Raw genomic sequence first — 23,016 nt, 5'->3', positions numbered from 1 at the left:
GGTTAAATAAATCTATTTATTTAGTCCTAGGTCTCTTTCATGAATTAATTAATGGATGAAAACCTATTAATTAATTCACCTAATTTATATTTCATCTTTTTCCTCAATTTTCTAATTTGCTAATTTCTCCTAATTCCTTTTGTCATGAGAATAGCAACTTGTCATACACCTTGCATAGAAATTGTCATACATTTGTCATAATTTTGCCATTCTTGATTTGAATTTGCTTTCAAATCTCTTCATGCTAATCTTGTCCTCTCTCCAATTTGTCTAGAAATTGGATGATTTTCTTCAATGAAAAGGGGGAATCAATCACATTTTCGAGTAACCTTATACTGCGAATTTCATCAACAACTTGCTTTCCACTTGCATTTTGCACTTGTAGGTGAGATCCACATCAAATTTGAAGGTGAGAGAAGAACAATGGAGCCACATGAAGGAGATATCTATGTCAGTTTGCTCCGATTTCATTTGATTTGAATATCTTGTCTTTATGTCTTCATTGATTGGATTGGGATTACTTTCATAGCAGCTTTAGGTTTTGTGGTTGTCCTAATTGCTATTGTTTTGATGATTTTCAATTTCTTGATCTACACAAGGCACACCCATAGGTCTTAGTGGTTGGATCAATAGCTTAGGATGTGTAAGAACTCTTTCCCGATTGGCACTATTGTATCGGTGGTTGATTTTGTAGAGAACTATACATTGCAACCATAGAATGAGGTACAGTCTCAGTACTACAATTCAGTCCAGATTTGCTATTTTTGTTCACATTACCTATAGACATGCTCCTGATAGTACAGAAGAGGACAGGAAGATAATCAGGGAGTATCATTTTTATATGAGTGATGATAGATCACACTCCTCTAAGTGTGTGCAACATTCTTTCGAGAATTTTTTTGAGTTTTTGCATGAGAAAGATATTGCAATTGACCGACATATAATATGGTCAGATAACTGTACAGGTCAATTCAAGAATGTGCGTATGTTTGATTGGTTGAGTAGAATGCATGTGGAGAGGCGTATACCTCATATTTGGTGTTTTTTTGAGGCGGGGCATGGGAAGGGAGAGCATGATGGAGCAGGCGCATGTTTGAAGAGAGCTCTAGTTAAGGAGCAATTGAGGATTTCAAGTGCAAATTTCTCTAATGCACGTTCTATTGTTGATTGGTGTAGTTCAACATTGTCACATGGAGGTACTCTTGATTCAACAGTGAGAAGATTCTTTTGGTTGGTTGAGGAGGGAACAGTGGGAGATAGATTGGATTGTCAAACAATTAAAGATTCTTCAAAGATGCATTCATTTCTCAGCTCATATGCAAGTACATGGACCATTTGGACATGAGTGTTGGCTTGTTTTTTTCAGAGTTGTGTTTGGTGTGATTAGGGTCAGTGCGAGTCAAGTGAGTGGGTTGATACGTGGGTTCCCCACTATTTAACTCCTTTATCTCAAACAATATCCTTGTCAAACTATGACATGGAAAGTTCACTTGAGTATGATCGTCTATCAAATCTTGTATAGCCAGGACATGTTTTTGCAGTTGTTGCACCGCAAGGGAATGAAGAGAGATCAGAATATTGGTTGGCACGATGTGTACAAGGAAAACAAAAGCTAACACAACCAGTGATAGATGATGATGGGTTCACATATCCTATAGGTTCAGTTGTTGTTGTGGGAACTTGGTTGCGAACATATATGATTAGAAAGAATGGCATACCTGCATTTGAAGACTATGAGAGACACAAAACCATTATAATGTATTCACACCTTATTATAGCTACAAATGTCAAGTTGTTGAAGCATCAAGCAAAACTGAAGACCAAAGAGCTATGGACAGTGACTACTACTGATCATGAAGCAATACTGGATACTCTTAAACAAAGAGATGACCCTTCAGGCACACTTGAGTAGTAGGTCTTTAATGGTGCCTTATTTTTTTATCATGCATTTCATTTCAAACAATGATCATTAAACCTTAATGTTCAAGTTTGTTACGTGTATATTAAGGATGTGTTCAAAATGCAGGTCTATTGATGAACGTTTTTTTTTGGCAACACGGTTTTTGCATGCACATAGCAAGTACACTCGATATAATTAGAAGGGATGTATTTTTGCAACACGACTTATTATCATGCATTTGATGAGCTTTACAATTTTTGTTATTAGACAACACTATTTGATAATTTTTTATGATATAATTATTGCATAACCTTTATGCTCATGAAGGTCTTTTTTGATGATATACAACAGTATGACATTACAATTTTTGCATCAACATAGTGGGTGTTGTTGATATAATTTGAAGGGATGTATTTTTATGGTATATAATCCCACCTTTTTATTTATTATCATGCATTTCAGTTGAAGTGATTGTCATAAATCCTTTATGTTCATCCATGCATTTTATGTGTAGACTAACAATTCTTAAAAATACAGGTTCATGCTAGATCATTTGTCATTGACAAGACCCTCTCTTGGTGATGGTACATATTCCTTTGTGCATTAATGAGATTAAATTGTGGGTCTTGTTGTGTTTATTATCATGAAGATGATTCAAATGCATGTGGCCAGGACACATCTGCAGTGGATCAAATTGTCATGACAGATGATCTATTGAATCAAACATTTGACAGTGATGGTCAAGGTGGTCTGTTGAATCAAACATTTGACATTTGACATTTGTTAATGTTAGGCCTTCAACATCAACACCTACTAGTCAAGGTGGTCATCAAAATTTCACTTAGGTAACCTTTTCTATTTTTATTCATTAATGGTTTATAAAATAAAGTCAGTTAGATTTTAGCAATTGAATAACACTGTTTCATTTTCAGACGCTGACATCAGATGCACCTAATATTCTCTCCACAATGGAGCATGGTGTTCTCTAGCAGTAGTATCTTTGATGCTTTTGACAGTAGTATGAGTCAGATTAGTAAATTTCTAATTTGATGCTTCCCACAGGGCTTTGCAACTTCAGATTGTGAGTGTGCCCCTGTTATAAATGAATTGTACTTTAATCAACATAGATGGTCTATGATGGCTTTTTTGTAAGACTATATGGTTTTATAACATATATTGTACTTTAATCGACATATAACAATATCCAAGTGGTGGTTGGCATGAGCTTGAATATGGTAAGTTGTATGCATCTTGAAGTTGAATATGATATGTTGTATACATCTTGAAGTTGAAATTTGATTAGACTTTGTCAGCATTTGATGAATCATAAATGTCATTTCATTATTAATTTTTTGAGTGTGAGGTGTAGGAATAAATATCAATTACTTTGAAAGTCATGGATGGTTGTCCTGATATGATAACCACCACATGGTTGTGCCTTACGAAGAAAAGTTGAACAAATAATAACTAATTGAGAACATCAATTCAAATCCATAATATAGAGGATACTAATAACAGATCTTTGTATATTTATTTTTTCTAATAATGAAATAGGTACAACTGTATTGAGATAAAATGAAGCTTTTGTCTCATATGAAGCTTTTCTCTCATGGATGTCACATGCGTAGGGTATGACCCCGAGCGTTTGATCAAGTGGGGGGGAAAAAAGGAGCATGCGTAGGGTAATTATGCCTAACTCGACATGTCGGAGCTAACGGTTTGTCATCGCGACGAGCAAAACGAGAAATCAGCCATGCGACAACATTCCATTGAGTGAGACTGACGATTTTTTTGCCAACCAAAAAATTGCTGCCTTAATAAAACCGTAGGGCAACTTGAAAAACCGAGATAGGGTTTTGTAGGGACCTCTCTCATGGCCCCATAGGTTCAAATGGATCATTTGCAGGTGCCATGGATTTTGAGTTAGGGCCCGTCAAAGTTTGACAATTTTGAGCACTTAGGGTGCTCAAGGGACGATGCCGGTAGGGTATGACCCCAAGCGTTCGATCGAGTGGGGGGGTAAAACAAGAGCATGTGTAGGGTAATAATGCCTAACTAGACATGTCGGAGCTAACGGTTCATCATCGCAATGAGCCGAACAAGAAATCGGCCACACGACAACATTCCATTGAGTGAGACTGACGATTTTTTTGCCAACTAAAAAATTGCTTCCCTAATAAAACCGTAGGGAAACTTGAAAAACTAAGATAGGCTTTTGTAGGGACCTCTCTCGTGGCCCTGTAGGTTCAAACAAATCATTCGCAGGTGCCATGGATTCTGAGTTAGGGCCCATCAAAGTTTGACAATTTTGAGCACTTAATGCGCTCAAGGGACGACGCCGGTAGGGTATGACCTCGAGCGTTCGATCGAGTGGGGGGGAAAATAGGAGCATGCATATGGTAATAATGCCTAACTAGACATATCAAAGCCGACGGTTCATCATCGTGACGAGCAGAACGAGAAATCAGCCACGCGACAACATTCCATTGAGTGAGACTAATGATTTTTTTGCCAACTGAAAAATTGCTACCCTAATAAAACCATAGGGCAACTTGAAAAACTAAGATAGGCTTTTCTAGGGACCTCTCTCATGGCCCCATAGGTTCAAACAGATTGTTTGCAAGTGCCATGGATTCCTAGTTAGGGCCCGTCAAAGTTTGACAATTTTGAGCACTTAAAGCGCTCAAGGGATGATGCCGGTAGGGTATGACCCCGAGCGTTCGATCGAGTGGGGGGGCAAAAAAGGAGCATGTGTAGGGTAATAATGCCTAACTGGACATGTCAGAGCCGACGGTTCATCATCGCGAGGAGTAGAACGAGAAATCGGCCACGCGACAACATTCCATTGAGTGAGACTGACAATTTTTTCGGCAACTGAAAAATTGCTGCCATAATAAAACCATAGGGCAACTTGAAAAATTGAGATAGGCTTTTGTAGAAACCTCTCTCATGGCCCCATAGGTTCAAATAGATCATTCGCAGGTGCCATAAATTTTGAGTTAGGGCCCGTCAAAGTTTGACAATTTTGAGCACTTAGGGCACTCAAGGGACGACACCATTAGGGTATGACCCCGAGTGTTTGATCGAGTGGGGGGAAAAAATAGGAGCATGCGTAGGGTAATAATGCCTAGCTAGACATGTCAGAGCTGACGGTTCGTCATTGCAATGAGCAGAACGAGAAATCGGCCACGCGACAACATTCCATTGAGTGAGACTGACGATTTTTTTGCCAACTGAAAAATTGCTGCCCTAATAAAACCGTAGGGCAACTTGAAAAACCAAGTTTGACTTTTGTAGGGACCTCTCTCATGGCCTCGTAGGTTCAAATGGATCATTCGCAGGTGCCACGGATTCCGAGTTAGGGTCCGTCAAAGTTTGACAATTTTGAGCACTTAGGGCACTCAAGGGACGACATCGGTAGGCTATGACCCCGAGCGTTCGATTGAGTGGAGGGGCGAAACAGGAGCATGCATAGGGTAATAATGCCTAACTGGACATGTCGGAGCCGACAGTTCATCATCGCAACAAGCAGAACGAGAAATTGGCCACGCAACAACATTCCATTGAGTGAGACTGACGATTTTTTCGCCAACTGAAAAATTTCTGCCCTAATAAAACCATAGGGCAACTTGAAAAAATAAGATAGGCTTTTCTAAGGACCTCTCTCATGGCCCCATAGGTTCAAATAGATCATTCATAGGTGCCATGGATTCCGAGTTAGGGCTCGTCAAAGTTTGACAATTTTGAGCACTTAGGGCGCTCAAGGGATGACGCCAGTAGGGTATGACCTTGAGCGTTCGATCGAGTGGGAGGGCAAAATAGGAGCATGCGTAGGGTAATAATGCCTAACTGGACATGTCGGAGCCGATGGTTCATCATCATGACGAGTAGAACGAGAAATCAGCCACACAACAACATTCCATTGAGTGAGACTGACGATTTTTTCGCCAACTGAAAAATTGCTGCCCTAATAAAACCATAGGGCAACTTGAAAAAATGAGATAGGCTTTTGTAGGGACCTCTCTCGTGGCCCTGTAGGTTCAAATGGATCATTCCTAGGTGCCACAAATTCCGAGTTAGGGCCCGTCAAAGTTTGACAATTTTGAGCACTTAGGGCACTCAAGGGATGACGTCGGTAGGGTATGACCCCGAGCGTTCGATCGAGTGGGGGGGCAAAACAAGAGCATTCGTAGGGTAATAATGCCTAACTAGACATGTCGGAGCCGACGGTTCATCATCGCGACGAGCTGAATGAGAAATCGACCATGCGACAACATTCCATTAAGTGAGACTGACAATTTTTTCGCCAACCGAAAAATTATTGCCCTAATAAAACCATAGGGCAAATTGAAATACTGAGATAGGATTTTGTAGGGACCCCTCTCATGGCCCCGTAGGTTCAAATGGATCATTCACAGGTGCCACGAATTCCAAGTTAGGGCCCGTCAAAGTTTGACAATTTTGAGCACTTAGGGCGCTCAAGGGACGACGCTGTTAGGGTATGACCCTGAGCATTCATTTGAGTGGGGGAGGGGGGGGAAATAGGAGCATGCATAGGGTAATAATGCCTAACTGGACATGTCAGAGCCAACGGTTCATCATCGCGATGAGCTGAACGAGAAATCGACCATGCGACAACATTCCATTGAGTGAGACTGACGATTTTTTTGCCAACCGAAAAATTGCTACCCTAATAAAACCGTAGGGAAACTTGAAATATCGAGATAGGCTTTTATAGGGACCCCTCTCATGGCCCCATAGGTTCAAATGGATCATTCACAGGTGCCATGGATTCCGAGTTAGGGCCTGTCAAAGTTTGACAATTTTGAGCACTTAGGGCGCTCAAGGGACGATGCCGGTAGGGTATGACCCCAAGCGTTCGATCGAGTGGGGGGAAAAATAGGAGCATGCGTAGGGTATTGTTCATTAAATGAATTGTATTGTTCATTGAATGAATTGTATTGTATTGTTGATTAAATGAATTGTATTGTTCATTAAATAAATTGTATTGTATTGTTCATTATAAAAACAACACTTACGATGAAATGAAATGAATTGTATTGTTCATTAAATAGCCATTATTAACCATTGTTAATTATTGGAATGAAGATTAAACATTTCCATGATAACACCACACACAGATGAGCAACAATTTATATGATCGAATATCAACTTCTGTATATATAAAAATGTTGAATGATTACAAATGTATGTCTAAATACGTGAATGTATGTCCATATACAAAATATACATGCCAAGTAGACATGTAAGCATCCCAAAACTATCTATAACATCCTAAGCTATTGATGGATCATTAAAATCGATCCTCTTCGCCGCACTGCTCGGCTCTAAAGGATCTTGCACAAGAAAAACAAACCATGATTAATATTAGTTATATTATATAATTCACATTCAAAAAGTTAAAATAAAAATGAACTATTTAATTGAACTATTTATGTTTACCTCATCTCCACATTTTCTCTTCAACTTTGCAGGACTCTTGATGTATGTCTTTGGTAGAGGAGGTATGTTTTGAATATTTTGATACACAACCTACATATGTTCAGAAACATGAGATTGATACAAGTTAGCATATAATTGTCACTGATAATAACAAATTATATCTACTAATCAAATAATAAAATAAACACACATCTACTCGAGGCATCTCTTCTTCTTCTTTAGGTATACTGGGTGTAGTCATCAAGGATGTGAAGCCAAGAGTTCTCTGTATATATACACAAGTATATGAAACTATCAATCTATGTCTAGACATGTATAATCACTATAAGTTATTTAAACTATTCATTCAATCATATTTGCATTCAATTACCTTTCCCTTGTCTCCAATTGCACTACCAGATCCTAGATCACACTGCACCACACTCGTGCTACTTGTCCCCTACAAGTGTAAAATAAGATATACATGCAAGTTACTACATAATCTAATTAATACAAATATAAATGATGAGCATGTATGTACAATAAAATACAAATGACTAGGTGCAATAATATATGTACCATCAAGCTATCAAGGCCAAATGAAATGGCCGACAAGGTGCCCTCCTGAATCTATCTCAACTCATCCTCGGTCATCAACTTTTAAATAGATAATGTAAATAAAAATTAGTAATTAATATTATCTAATTTATAAATATTTAATTAAAATATAACATGAACTGTGAAAACACAAATCTTACCAATACATCATCAATGTATGATGACGGTGCCTCCTCACCTCTAGCATGTGAGGACTCCCCAGGGTATCCTCCAGTCTGTGTAATAACCTCTGGTGCATCATGCATCTCATGCACCTTGTAATTTGCACTGTCCATAACAGGATCAACGGGTTGTCCAACTGGACCCAAGCATACGTGCCCACACATGACACAACTATGGGGCACGCATATATGTCGAGCTGAGGATGATGTGTCACCAGCACTAGATGCACCACTACCATCAAGAGTAGGCTGAGCTACTGATGCAGCCTGAGAAACCAAAAGGCTACTCAAAGAGTGAATAGTCGATATGGTCCGTGAAGCCGCCTCACAAATGATATCAGGATGTTGAATTGCAGGTGGGGGATCAACAGGAGGAGGGGGGACATATGGGCCCTGGACTACTCTGATTGCCCCAGGTCTATTTTGGGGCATACCTAAACCTACATCTTGGAAAGGTTTGATGTCAAAGTAGTTCACATGTTTGTGTAAGACAAACTCAGCATACAATTTTTTTATGAAATAGAAGGGGATATCAAGATTGTTGTTGGGTGGTTTGTCGAAAACCATCCACCAATGATCCCAAAAAAATTTCACAATCCCATCATTTGTGCACCATTTTGTAGAAAGTTTTGTTTTTTTGGGATCTACGGGCTGACTAGTATGGGGATTGACAAACAATGAGGCGATTTCGGCTTTGGATATCTCAAGATCCTTGATATCCTTATACGACAAGCCATCTGCATATTTTTCCTTCATAGAATCTCGCCACAAAAGGGCAGCATCATGCTCCTCAATCATGGTTTCCATACTTTTTACGATCGACATGAGAGGATCAAACAATGGGTTTAGGTGAGGGATCCTACGATATACTTCTGCAATCCCCCTCAATTCATTCAAATTTTGTGCAATAAAATCTTGAATTGAGGGGGGGTTTGGCAAATGAGGGTTTGGTTGTTGCAGTTGTGGTTGGTCAGTGTTTTCATTGTTATCCCCCATTTTTAACCTAATTGAATGTAAACAATTAAATTTAGTTAACAAATTTAAACAATTAGGTATTTTATTTTTAAAAAACCTAGTTTTCATGAAAAAAAACCATATTTTCAAGAAAAATCAAATAAACATTCACAAAAAATATAAAAAATGAATGAAAATGATTCAAAACGACAAAATTCTTACCTCTAAATCTATTTTTTAGCAATTTTTTGTCAAAACACTGGATATCGGATGGAGCAAATATCGGATTTTGATGAATTCGGTTGACCCATGAGTTAAAAATGACTCACGGGATAGTCACTGTTGAAATATAAAAGTCTCAGAAAATCGGATATCCGATTTCAACACTTAAATTATTTTTAAATAGCATATATAATATAATAATATATTATATAATATATTATTATATTATATAATACGTATTGTATTATATTATATATATTATAATATAATATAATATTATATTATATTATATTATATATAATATTGTATAATATTATATTATATTATAATATATAATATAATACAATATTATATAATATATAATATAATATAATATTATGTTATATTATATATAATATAATATTATATTATATAATACGTATTATATTATATTATATTATATATAATATAATATTGTATTTTATTATATATAATATAATATTGTATTTTATTATAATATATAATATAATACAATATTATATAATATATAATATAATATAATATAATATTATATAATATAATATTATATTATATAATACGTAACATATAATATATTTTTTAAATTAATATTACAAATAAAAATCGGATATCGGATAAAATCCGATATCCGATTTTATTCAATATCCAATTTGAATAGGTAATTACTAGGCCAAGGTGTACTGACACCTAGGCCAAGCAAAAAGTCAACACGGATTTTCATATTTTTAGGTGAGTGAGGAAGGCTATTTTTTTCACATCGCCACCTTTTGGCCCCCCTTGATCCTGCACTAACCCAAGAAGAGAAGGAGGCTTTGCAGCTATATCTTGAAATGGAAATATCTCTAAGAGAGACTCTGACAAAACACAATGAAGATCTTACCAGAGAGCTCACTGAGGCTAATGGAAAGCTTGAAAATTTCAATAAGAGTTCTTCTATTTTGGATGAGTGGATCCAATCTCAGAGGATGAAAGGTGACACATCTGGACTAGGTTTTAATACATCTTAGAAAGGAGAATCTTATGGTAACAAGAGAAACATGCACAAAGGTAAAACTACTCCTAAGGCTAACAAGCCTACTAATAAGAAATCTTTTAAACCCGTTTGATGTATCTGTCACAAACCTAGACATACTACTATTGTGTGTAGAAGAAGACCTAATGGGAACAAACACTATAATGAAAATTCTAGGCATGTAAGATTTGAAGGTCATTGTTTAACATAAAACATGTATGGACATAGATCAGTTGAATACATGTATAGAGCAAACAATCTAGCACCTTGCGTGAATCCAAGACCTAATGTTGACAGGAGAAGAACCTATGACAACTGGGGAATCATGAATTGGCAGAAACCCTATGTCAACCAGTTTAGTCCATATGAAATGGAAAAGGTAACTAATGTGATTTGTACCATTTCAAATAATTATGGTCATGTGGCTATGAACTGCAGAAGGAGAACTAGAAGAGGCAATGCAAGACCATGGAGAGCATCTAGGATGGCCTTCTATCATTTTCACAAACTGAGACACATGGTGAAGTTTTGTAGAAATAGGAAGAACAAACCAGTTAGCCATTTTGTAGATCTGAAAGGTAAGCAGAAGGTAAATGTTGAGGACACTAGAGAAGATATGAATAGAATCTGGAAGAAGAAGAGTGAGGACAAGCTTGCAGAAGAATCTAACCCTTCACCTAGTGTGGAGAATCTTGCATCAGTGAATTAAGCCTTTCGACAGGCCTAAGGGGAGCATAGTGGTAAATCTACTTCTCGGCCCCTGAAGAGTGTATGGTAAGAGAGTTTTTCATTTTGAGTTGTTCTGTGAGAATTCTTGATATCATTGTCTATCGGTTTTCTATATGATTACCAACCGGTTATATACCTATTAGTGTAAGCAAGTGAGTTTGTTAAGCAGTATATTAGGGTTTCTTACCCTATCGGTTTTGCATTTAATGCAGTGGGTAAGTTTATAAAAGTGAGTTTTACCAGGTTATTTTTACCCTAATTGCATTGGAATAAGAATTTTTGAGCACCTGCAGAGTGAAGAAAAGAAGTATTAGTTGATTGTGAGTAGATTTGTGCTACGAATCTAAAGCCAAACTGAATTCATAGATTGGAGAAGGAGAAATGGGTGTGCATTTGAGAGAGAAACTGAAAACCCTACTAGCGCAAAGGGATTAAGGTATTCTTTTGTTAATCTCTCTCAAATCAAGTTTATCCAGAATGGCATCGTCATCTAAGAAAGCAAAGAGACTTATGATTATTGCTGAACCTATGGAGTCTATGAAATCTGATAAAATAGTATTATACAATGCATTGTCTCAAGTTCCTGATGGTGTTATGATCAAAGGTGATTTATCCAGTTATATTGGCTGTAAAATTGAAGATTTAGGATCACTATCAATTTATTCTTAACTCAAAGCCTTGTGTGATAAGAATGGAAAAATCAAACCCGCGTACATTAGGGTTTATGAAAAAAAATTTCATAATGCAACATAATTTCTTGAAGATTTTGAAGAGGAACATGTTAGGATAATTCTTAGTCGTGTACATGGAGAGAATATGTATCTTGACAGGTCGCACACAATCATGAAGGAAGCAATTCATGCAGTGACTGGTTTTTGGCAAACCGGTGAAGTTCTGAAGCTGAGGAAAATTTCAAAAGAGACTATGACTACACTGACTCAGACCACCTCTGACGGTCGTCCATTTTTAGTCAATAACATTAAAGACCCAACAATCAGACTTGCAACTATGGTCATTGGTTACAAGATATTTTATTCCAGCAGGATGAACAATGTGCCATCTTCTATTGTGCATACAACCTATAGGATGATTGTTGAGAATGTAGATTATGACCTATGCGAAGCAATAAGAAGCCAATTGATGTTGAACCTGCAATCAATTAAAAAAGACAATAGTCAAAAGTTCAAGTTTGGTCAACTGTTGATTGGTCTATTCTTCTATTTTCAGAATTTCCTACCGGGAATTGGTGACATTCAATGGTCAAAGGACATACCAGTAATAGCTCAAATCAAGAGCAGCATTAAGGCTATAAATAACACATTTCTTGTTGCTATGAACAAATATTTTAATGAGTTCCAAAAGAAGATGAGCATGAGGTTGAGGCTACCTGAAGATGTGGTGAAACACTTTGCAAAAGATATATGTTTCACAGTTAGCACAAATTTTTGTCTTATGGAATCTGTTGAACCCAGGGAAGATGAAATGGAAGAAATGATTTATGAGGTCAATTATGACTTTTCAATCGGTTATGCCAATAACCTTTTGGTATCTCCAATGGATAAGAAGAAGAAAATACTAGGAACATACTAGGAGCAAATTACACTTGCTCAAACTAGTAGTGCTAAAGGTAAGAAGAAGAAAGTTGAGCAAGCACCTTTAGTGTCAACCAGTACAAGAGTGACAAGAAGTGTACAAGTCAAGAAGGAACGAAACCCAAAGTATATGTAAAGACACAAACTGCAACAAAGAAGAGAGGTAGACAACGTATTCTTCAAGCATACTCTGAAGATACTAACACTGAAGAGAAGCCTAGGAAGATGAAAGCAATTGGTAAGAAATTTAAATCAGTAGGAGAAATATTAAAGGAAAGTACTCCTATTAATGTTATATCATTCAAGCCTATGACTAATTTTGAGAGGACTTTAAAGACATTAGGGAGGAAAAGGTTTAATAATGTGAAAAAGTATTTTGATTCTTTTGATGATGGACATAAGCAACAAGTTGTTCAAGAGGTAATCAATCATTTGTGCCAATTCAATCGGTTACCTCAAGATATTGAACAGGATATTTCTGATTCTTTGTATTCTATTCTTGTAAATTTGTGGAAACTAGTTGTTGATCAGGATCAAGAAATCATTGACAAAAATTTTATTCAATATTTTCCTGAATTACCTAGAGATGAATTATTAGAATTTCTTGATAAATTCAAAAGACAATTTCATCCTAAGGCAAGAAGATTGAAGCTATCAGCCAGAAAGATACAATATATTGAAGATGATACCCACAAAATTTCTAAAGACATTCACAGGATGCATGAGCAATTGAAATCACAAACAAAGACTGGAGCTCTACCGGAGCTAAATGTTGAAGAGAATATTGCACCAGATGCTATTAAGAATAAGGATGATACAAGTTCCCTGGTTATTTTCTTTGTTGATGATATTTGTAATGGATGACTTTATGTGTTGTCATTTGATGGCACACATATGTTCACATTATAATGGTTATCTTAGTCATGACAAATCGGTACTATTCCTAAGTCTTAATTTTGCAAAATGGTACTATCATTTGTATAGTGGATTTCAACAAGTTTGAAGGAGTCTAATCAGTATGTATAGACGACCTGTACATACAACAATGACATTGGTTTTGGTCGTTGTCATTAACACCACTTATGGAGATATTGAGGAGATCATCAAGGAAGCAAATGGAGGACAATTGGATTATGTGTTTGATGTGGTTAACAGTTAAATGATATTAGTGGTCCAACTAGTTTCACTGATTGTGTGATGAGTTATCATCGGTCATGATGAGTTATCCCTAACCAACATGTTGTTCTTTGTTTTGAAAACCTTATGTTTCTTCTCTTTAAAAGTGAAAGCTACTGCCTCTGTGCTGCAATGTGAGAGAACAACAAAAAGTTTGAAATAAAGACAACAATTTGAGGTTCCAAATGAGGAAACCTCCTACACTTTAAGCCTTATAAACGCTTGGGCAAGTGAACCCTTTTAAAACTATTTTCTTACAAAAATATTAAATGGTTTGCAGAAAACCAGTGTAAATTCCTGCAAACTTTCCTTACTGATCGGTACAACTTAAACCTAAATAGAAAGTTGAATTTGTCTTTTGAAAAGGATCACAAAATGCACCCAAAAACCAATAGGTAAACCAGTGCCTTATTTGGGTAACAAAGTCATCTGTAGCAGACCGCAACTTGATAGGAGAAACTAGTACACAAATCACAAATTCTTGATCTATCAACTTCGAATATGCCTGACATATACAAAGTCCTAATCTGCATCAGACTCAATCATCCAATCCACACCACATATACTGATATCAATGAATTTGTTCAAAGTATTTTATATTTTCCTCCTCAAGAAAAAGACTCAGAACAACTTCATTAGATGCCTAACAAATCATTCAAATAAGCAACCTTGATTACTTAAATAAAATGAACACCAGTATAGTGACATAAAGACAATATAAATCTGGATTTAAATTCTTTGGACTGTATATTTCATTCCCCTATCAAAAGGTTACAAGTACTTCATATATGACTCAGATTTTTCCAAGAAACAAGCCTGCATTAAAATTTCGCCAGAGTTTTGTTACAAAATTTGTGTCCCCCCTTTTTACCTTTTTTTCTAGGTAGCCTTGGTATCCTTTTATAGAAATCACGATGTAACAAGCTTCAGACTACCTAGAAGAAAAATCTTACCCTAACAGTCATTTACTGCAAAAGTTATATTTTTGTACCATTGTAGTTGAGGGAGAAACCTAACATTCTTTCTAGGATGCGTGCTTCATTAAATCACTGGGCATTCATTTGGAAATGGCGGAAAGGATAGGTTCCTATTACCCAAAAATTGGATACAGCAATCGTCAGCCTCATAATGTCAGTGGATCATCTCGTGCCAGAGCATTGATGGGCTCATCCTAAGAAAACACACAGCCACGCACCATTATGTTCTATGAAGATCTCCCTGGACACCTCTCACCAACCCTTTACTTCGAACAATATCTGATGGGATTTACACATCTCTGCCACTATTTCTTTTAAAGATTTTAAATTTTTGGCACCAACGAATCAGGAAAGCCTTCCTTCTGAGCAACTTTCCTTTAGTCACCATGTCACGACATTTAAAGTTTGGATGTGTTTCCATTGCGGTATAGCGACAACCATCCGATGATGGAAAACTAGCACACCCATTAACTTGCCTGAGTAATCCATTTGGAACGGGCCCCACCACTTGGTTTTTCCTCTCTATTGAAAACTTAACCACTACCACTAGTTGTCCGCCATAACCACTCGCCTTAACTATTGGCATTAACCATTGTCTGGGCCCACCACTAGTGGTTTGTTGCCATGTCGCAAGAAATAACCGTCGAGAACCTTCATGCTACGGTATAGTGACACCAATCAATCTGCATTGGACCTGCTTAGTCATTAGCCATTCTAACCCTCAAAGTGGGCCCCTCATCTATTTCACTCGTCTATAGACCCCTGACATGTGTCACCTTTAGATTGGCCCATGGGTCCCTCTAGACTCTACATGTCCACGGTTGGCCCCATCACTAGACTTGGTCCGACTCTTTAATCTCACCTGGGCTGCTCATCCTTTTTGTCGGGTCCCACCAACTAGTTGCCAAGTCGCAGTGATAGCCAGTGGGCTACTCTCCATTGTGATAGCTGTTAATCTCTCTCAGATCACCATTGATCTCCCTTGACTTGCCTGGCCTTTACCTCACCTGAGTGGCTCCCTCTATCAATTTGTCCATCCACTCCATGTGTCAACATTTGGTTTTCCTGTGGATCTACCTACTCACCACTTGGACCTGCCACTAGACCTGGGCCTATCTTGGTTCTTCTTCAACACTCCACTACGTGGCACATCCTAATTTTCCTTTGGATCCATCTAGATGGCCACCTCAACTACCACAACGTCAGTCACCATGTCGCATGGGATAACAATCAAGCTTCTTCACATGGCAGTATAGCGACAATCGTTGATCTGCTTTCAACTTGCTCGATCCTTAACACCTAAGCCGCCCTCCCTTTTCAGCATGTGCTTTGTTTCCAAGTCATGATGATAAATCAATGGGCATCTTTCGATCGCGGTATAGTGACCGTCGTCAGATATTTTTCATCACTGTCTGATCTTCCTTGATTTTCTTGACCCTTAGCTTCTCAAAATGACTCTCTTATGCCATGGTGTCACCATGTGTTAGTTACTGGTTTGCTCATGAGATCCGCCTAGGCACCACCTGTCTTGCCACTTGGACCTGCTCGTGGACTTGGGCCCACCTTGGTTCCCCTTCTTTTGGCTAGACTCCCTCTTCGGCTAGCCATTTTCTTGTCTCATCAAAACCCTAGTTTCATTGACACCTTTTATGTCGATGAAACTAATGCCTTCGGTGAGACCTTATAGTGATCCATCAAAGCCAAGGTCTGCTCAAAGTCACTTCTGATGACATGCCACCTATCTTGCCATGTGGTACTCCTTGATTGGCTCTAGGGTCCTTATCCTGACACCTTAGCATGGTCTCCACTAATCGCCAGAATGAACGTCTTCGTAACTGTCTATCCTAACTGGTTGCATTAACTACTGGCCATATCTCACCGCAAGTGGTTTGTCACCAATTCATGGCCTTTAACAGTCGAGCACCTTCATCTTGCGGTATAGCGACAGCCGTTGGATCAACTCACCCGACTATTGGCTCATCTTCAACATGTCCGCTTGTTAATCTCCCCTTTTGCTGCAAACTTAGGTCGCTCTGAGATGCATGTGCACGCAGGGCCCACCACTGTCTTAATCGACCACTTGCCAAAAGCCCATAAGCTTTGACACTAAGGATGCATGCAGCCTTGCATATAAATACTGAAGTGCTCCTCCCCATGGCCAATATGGGATAAATGGTTCTTCATGCCTGGGCCTTTCCCTGGGGTCATCGGGATCCCTCCAAACATGCTAGCCCGATGGCTGATGTCATTTTCCTCCACTTCATGATGTTCCCTCGGGTCATCGGGAATACATCAAAACCTGACTTCTGATGGTCGATGATGACTTTTTTGGTGCTTTGCACTTCTTATCGGGTCATCTACGTAACATTAAACCACTCCACCCGATACTCGATGGCTTACTCCGGTCTGTTCCACACTCCATCGACCTCATCGGGGTAAGTTTTGCCGATCGAGGTAGGTTTTGTCAATAAGGCAAAAAATAAAAAAAAACTGCTAGAAACATGTCGCGATGAAGTGCAGATGCAAAATTCTTGAAATGGGCCTCCCAAATTCATAAAAGTTTATGAATCCCAATAGTGGCTCAGACTAGGGATGGTTGATCGCAAGATCAACACAAGATTTCAAAATCTCCGGAACACAGACCACTTAGGAACAAATGACTTCTCTTCAATTCAAAACAGGGGCTTCTTATTGAAAACCACACAACTGAAAGAAAATATATATAGCCTACAACTACTATGCATGGACTGAAACAGATCAAGAGAAGTAATATTTCAAGAATTGTCCATGCACTAGAAATTCCTATACTTCGCCATTCATTCTTTGCAAGAAGTATGAATCTTTTCCATTGACATCACAAACAATTAAAGGGCCCATCCATAGTGATTCAAATTTCTTATGCTTGCCTTTGTCTTGGTCTTTTACATTCCACTGCAACACCATGTCGTCACTCTGGAACTTTCTTATACTAGTCCTTTTATCAAAAAGGTACTTTGACTGTAATTGAAGTTTCATATTCCTTTTATGGGCTACAATCCTCATTTCCTCCAGCTCTACCAACTGAATCATTCTTTCTTTATTCACAGGTAATCTGGCCTTCACTCCATAAACTAGCTCAAAAGGGGATGTACCAATGGCCTTCTTTACAGTCACCCTGTCAGCCCATAAAGCTAACCTGATATTTTGATCCCAGGACCTTTTATTTTCCTCTAGGATCTTCTTGATGATGTTGAGGAGAATTTTATTACTTGATTCTGCCTAGTTGTTTCCCTATGGGTGGTATGGTGAAGAGTATGACATAATAATCCCATAATTAGCACAAAACTCTGCAAACTCCTCAAACCTGAAGCACATAGCGTTGTCCATGACTATTTTAGCTAGCACACCAAACTTTCTCACTATATTATCCATCAAGAAATTAATGACTACCTTACTAGTAGCATGCTTGGTAGGTATGGCTTCAATCCACTTGGTGAAATAGTCTATAGCCACCAGAATCCATCTGTGACCTTTGCTTGATTTTTCTATTATCTCTCCAATAAAATCAATGCCCCATTGAACAAAAGGGGCTTCAACTATAACATAATTCAAAGGCAAAGCACCAACATACCTTACTTTAGAAGAAAATATTTGACAAGGATCACATTTTTGAACATATTTATGGGCATCCTTGAACAAAGTTGGCTAATAATACTCTACTCTGATTATCCTATCAGTAGTAGTCTTAGCTGAATAGTGGCCTCCACACACCCCACTGTGCATCTCTTTTAGAACCTTCTTAGCTTGGAATTCATCCAGGAAAACCAGTAGCATCCCATCATTGTTCCTCCAATATAGGTCTCCCTAAATAAGAACATATTTTTGTGATTTTAACTTTAATGTTCTCCTTTGGTTGTGTTATACCTTCTAGACATGAGGCATTCTTCAAGAAGTATACCACATTTGAATACCATGGCTGCCTCTCAATGCTAGTTACAAAATCTTCTTCAACCTCAACATTATTTATGTCAATATCCTTAAACTTTGTCTCAGTCATTAACTTGGCTAAGCCTAGACCTCTTACCAGCTTTGTGATTTTGATCTCCAAATCAAATTCTTGTATTCTGCTTATCCATCTGCATCTTTTTCCAGTTACTTCAGACTGGGACAGGATATCCTTGACAACTGCATGTGGTACATAGGCTACAATTTGGGCATTTACCAGATAAGGACGAAATACTTTAACAGCCTTGACTAGAGCATACACTTATTTTTCCATGATTTCATACTTTAACTTAGCATCCTATAAAGATTTGCTATAGAAAGTAATTGGATTTTCATATCCTGCATCATCCTTTTGAAGCAGAACTATTGCTACTGTGTGATAAGAAGCAAAAGAAAATAATGAGAAAGGCTTACTGTAATCAGGTGATTTTAGCACTGGTGCTTCCTGAATAGCCTTCTTAATTTTGTCAAAAGCCTGTGCAACTTCTTCATCCCAAGAAAACTTTGCATCTTTCTTCAAAAGATTCACAATGGGCTTGACAATTTCAACAAAATTTGCAATAAATCTTCTGACAAAATTCACCTTTCCCAAGAAAGACTGAATCCCTTTAACATTCTTTGGTCGAGGTACATTATTTATAGCTTTAATCCTTTTAGGGTCTATCCTAACCCCTTCCTTGGAGACAATGTGCCCTAATAATTTTCCTTTAGTCACTACAAATGATGTTTTTTGGGGTTCAAGGAAACGCCAAACTCCAGAGCCTTACAAAAGATCCTTTCCAAGTGACCACAGTGATCAACTACCTTTCTTGAGAAATATGTCAAATCATCCTGGTAAACAACCATTATGATATTAAAATATTCCTTGAAAGCTACATCCATAGCTCTCTGAAAAGAAGCTCCAACATTCTTTAGACCAAATGGCATTCTCACATACACGTAAGTCCCCCAAGGGGTAGTAAAAGCAGTCTTAAATTGCTTAGACTCTTTTACTAATACCTGATTATAACCTAAGAACCCATCCATCATTGACAATAAATCACAACCAGTTACCCATTTTAACATGGCTTCCATATTTGGGGAAGAATAATTGTCTTTTAAAGAGGCAACATTCAAATTTCTAAAATATACACAAAGCCTTATATCCCCATTCTTCTTTCTGACAGGGACCAAGTTGGATACCCATGAAGAATGTCTTATAGGTTTTATAATCCCCCCTTCCCTTAACTTGGTTAATTCTTGTTGCATTTTGGTCTCCAAAAGGGGGTTAATAGGTCTTTGCTTCTATCAAAAAGGCTTAGCATCAAGATGCAGAGGAATTTCATGTTGAAATAAGTCTTGTCTATACGCCTTTAGGTCCTCATAGGACCAAGCAAAAACATGCTTGTATCCTTTTAATAAGTTAATGAGGTTGGTCCTAATATGGGGAGACAGGTTATTCCCAATATACACCAACTTAGGGGATTCTTTTGTCCCTAAGTTCACCTCATCCAATTCCTCCAGCTTTGTAGATGATGCTTTATGTAAGTGACCATCACTGTAATTGAACATACCCTCTAGTTCAACTAGTCCCCTGGGTATTTCATTTATCTCTAATTGTACTATGTCACTTCCAAAAATTGTTTCCTGTCCATCTACTATCTCCACCAATGCATTACAATCAATCTTTTGACCTTCATAGTCATCTATGCATTGTACAATATAAGGATGTCTTCATCATTCTCAAAAACTTGCCAATTGTACACAAAATATGGGATGGCTGGTCTGGCTTTTGTCTCAATTATTGAAACTCTAGTCAATGTTACATCATCATTTTTTAATGCAACATTAGCTAAAAAATCTGCCATAAAATTTCTTAGACCTTTCAATCCAATCAATGGAAAATGCATCAAAGTGTTTAATGACATCCCAAAAAACATGCTTGTATCTTTTTAACTTGTCATTTTTAGATGCATATCTTGACCTTATGTGAGACAGTACAAGTTTAGAGTCTCCATAAACCCTTAACAACTTGATCCCATGTCTTTTAGCAATTTATAAGCCTAATAACAGAGCTTCATACTCAGTTATGTTGTTTGTACATTGGAATGCTAACAAAAAAGAATACTTGAAGGTAATACCTGATGGGGAAACAAATAGCACTCTTGCTCCATGCCCTTCCTTAGAGAAAACTCCATCAAAGTACATCTACCACATGCCTTCCTGTTGGGATTCTAGCTCATAAACAATAGGATCAGTATTATTCAACTAAGGCTAAATGGGTTCAATCCTGAAGTTATCAAGATCTACATCAATCATGCAATTAAGCATGTTTGGGTCTATTTTTTCAATAACCACTGGGGTACATGGTTCTCTATACAATTTTACAGAATTCCCATTCACTGGGATAGTTGCATATGATAAATCCAACTAAAGATATCCTCCAATAGCAGCAGCCCACTACCTAGACAGAAGCATGCCATAATGTGGCTTGGTATTTGTAACAATTACATCCATTTTATAAGTAGCTTCAGGGAAAGCTGCTATTTTTCCTTCTACATCTCTCATAGTACCCATAACAAGCACTTCTCTATTATCCATATCATAACACCTCCCATATGAAGTGTGTACTGAGAAACCTAGTTCTTTCATAACTCCATAAGGCATCACATTAGTAGCTGCACCAGAATCTATCATGCAATTTTTTATCAATCTATTATTTACTAATAGTGTGACATAAAAGGGATCTATCTGAGATGGTTCCTGATTAATAGTGGTGCCCACATAAAATTCTGGGACTCCTTGTTCTTGATCCTTCTCATCTTTTTCATTTCCCTTTTTAGAAGAAACATCTCCATCTGATATACTTGAAATCAAAGAAAAGGCAGCCTGTCTATGCTCTTTTATTTTCAGCAGCTCTATCAAAGGTACTAAAAATTTCATCTGTGTTAAAGCTTGAGTCATATCAAAAGTTGTGTTAATATTAGACTCAACATGAGTTTTAACCTTTTCTACCTTCTAGTGACTTATTCTCTTGTCACCAATGGTCTCTGCCTTATTTCCAATTGTACCAGCAATATCAGGTTTCACTGAACTACTTGACTGATCACCTTTAGCCTGACTATTTTTATCAGAAGTTTTGTTCTCAGTGGACCTATTAAAAGAAGTTTCTTTAAAAAATAGAGAACCATGCATACCTTGACTTCCATCATCTTTGCTGCTTCTCAGACTATAGTTATGCTTAGCTTTAGCTATTGCAGCCTTAGTGAGATTCTTGACTTCCTCTTCACTAGGCCTTCTAAGATGAACCTCTTGACCTTCTATTGTGACTACATTCAAAGTGGGATGTCAATCAATTGTCAATTTCTCTTGGCAATTTGCATTGCTTCTTGAGACATCATATTCACTTGCTTCATCCTCTGAAGACTCATAGTCAGTTTCCATAGTATACTCAAACATATTAACTACAGGTTCATCCTCACTTCTCATGGATACATTTAAAGCTTGAGCCATAGCACACTGATAGGGGGAATGTGGCCCATCACATTCCATACACCATGGGTTATTTTCTACCAAGTAAATTTCCTATGTCGACTGAGTAGCAAAGAAGGTACACCGAGTTAATCTGAACTGAGTGGAAATGTGTTACCAGATTCAATGAACCTAGACACATATGTGGAAACGTTACAAGATTCGAGAATAGGGAACCATTATTTCATAGGGAATTGCACTTAAAGATTTTGTATGATTTTGAGGAAGTTTATTCAATGAAATAATTTCTATGTTTATTCATTCGATAAAACATGTTTGTATAATCAATGCATGAACAAGATCACCGCCTTAGAGATCTATATAAAGAATGATTTGAGTATCAAAAAAAAGAGAAAAAAGATGATGAGTTGAAGAAAAAATCTTATGATAAGATAAGATGTGATGATTGAGCAGAAGTATTCAGAGGTCACCAAGAAGATTTTCAGCAAATAGTTTAAGGGACAAAGAATACAGAAGAGGTCACCGAGTTGATCTATCAATTACCAAGGTATGCTATGAGCATGGTAATTTCATATTGAGCACATAGAGTCTACTATAACATTTCAAATGTAAATTTGCAGATATTTTGTAAAAGATTTTGATTGAATTATTTTGAGTTGTGTTAGAAACCTTTAACAGGGTAAAAGGCTCTAACAAGGTCTATAAATTGTAAGGCCTCTAACCAGGTACAACATTTTGTAAAAGTGTTTGTAAAAATCCT

This window comes from Cryptomeria japonica, chromosome 6 (assembly GCF_030272615.1).
Source record: "Cryptomeria japonica chromosome 6, Sugi_1.0, whole genome shotgun sequence".
Taxonomy (NCBI): domain Eukaryota; kingdom Viridiplantae; phylum Streptophyta; class Pinopsida; order Cupressales; family Cupressaceae; genus Cryptomeria; species Cryptomeria japonica.
Note: the sequence above shows the minus strand (reverse complement) of the source record.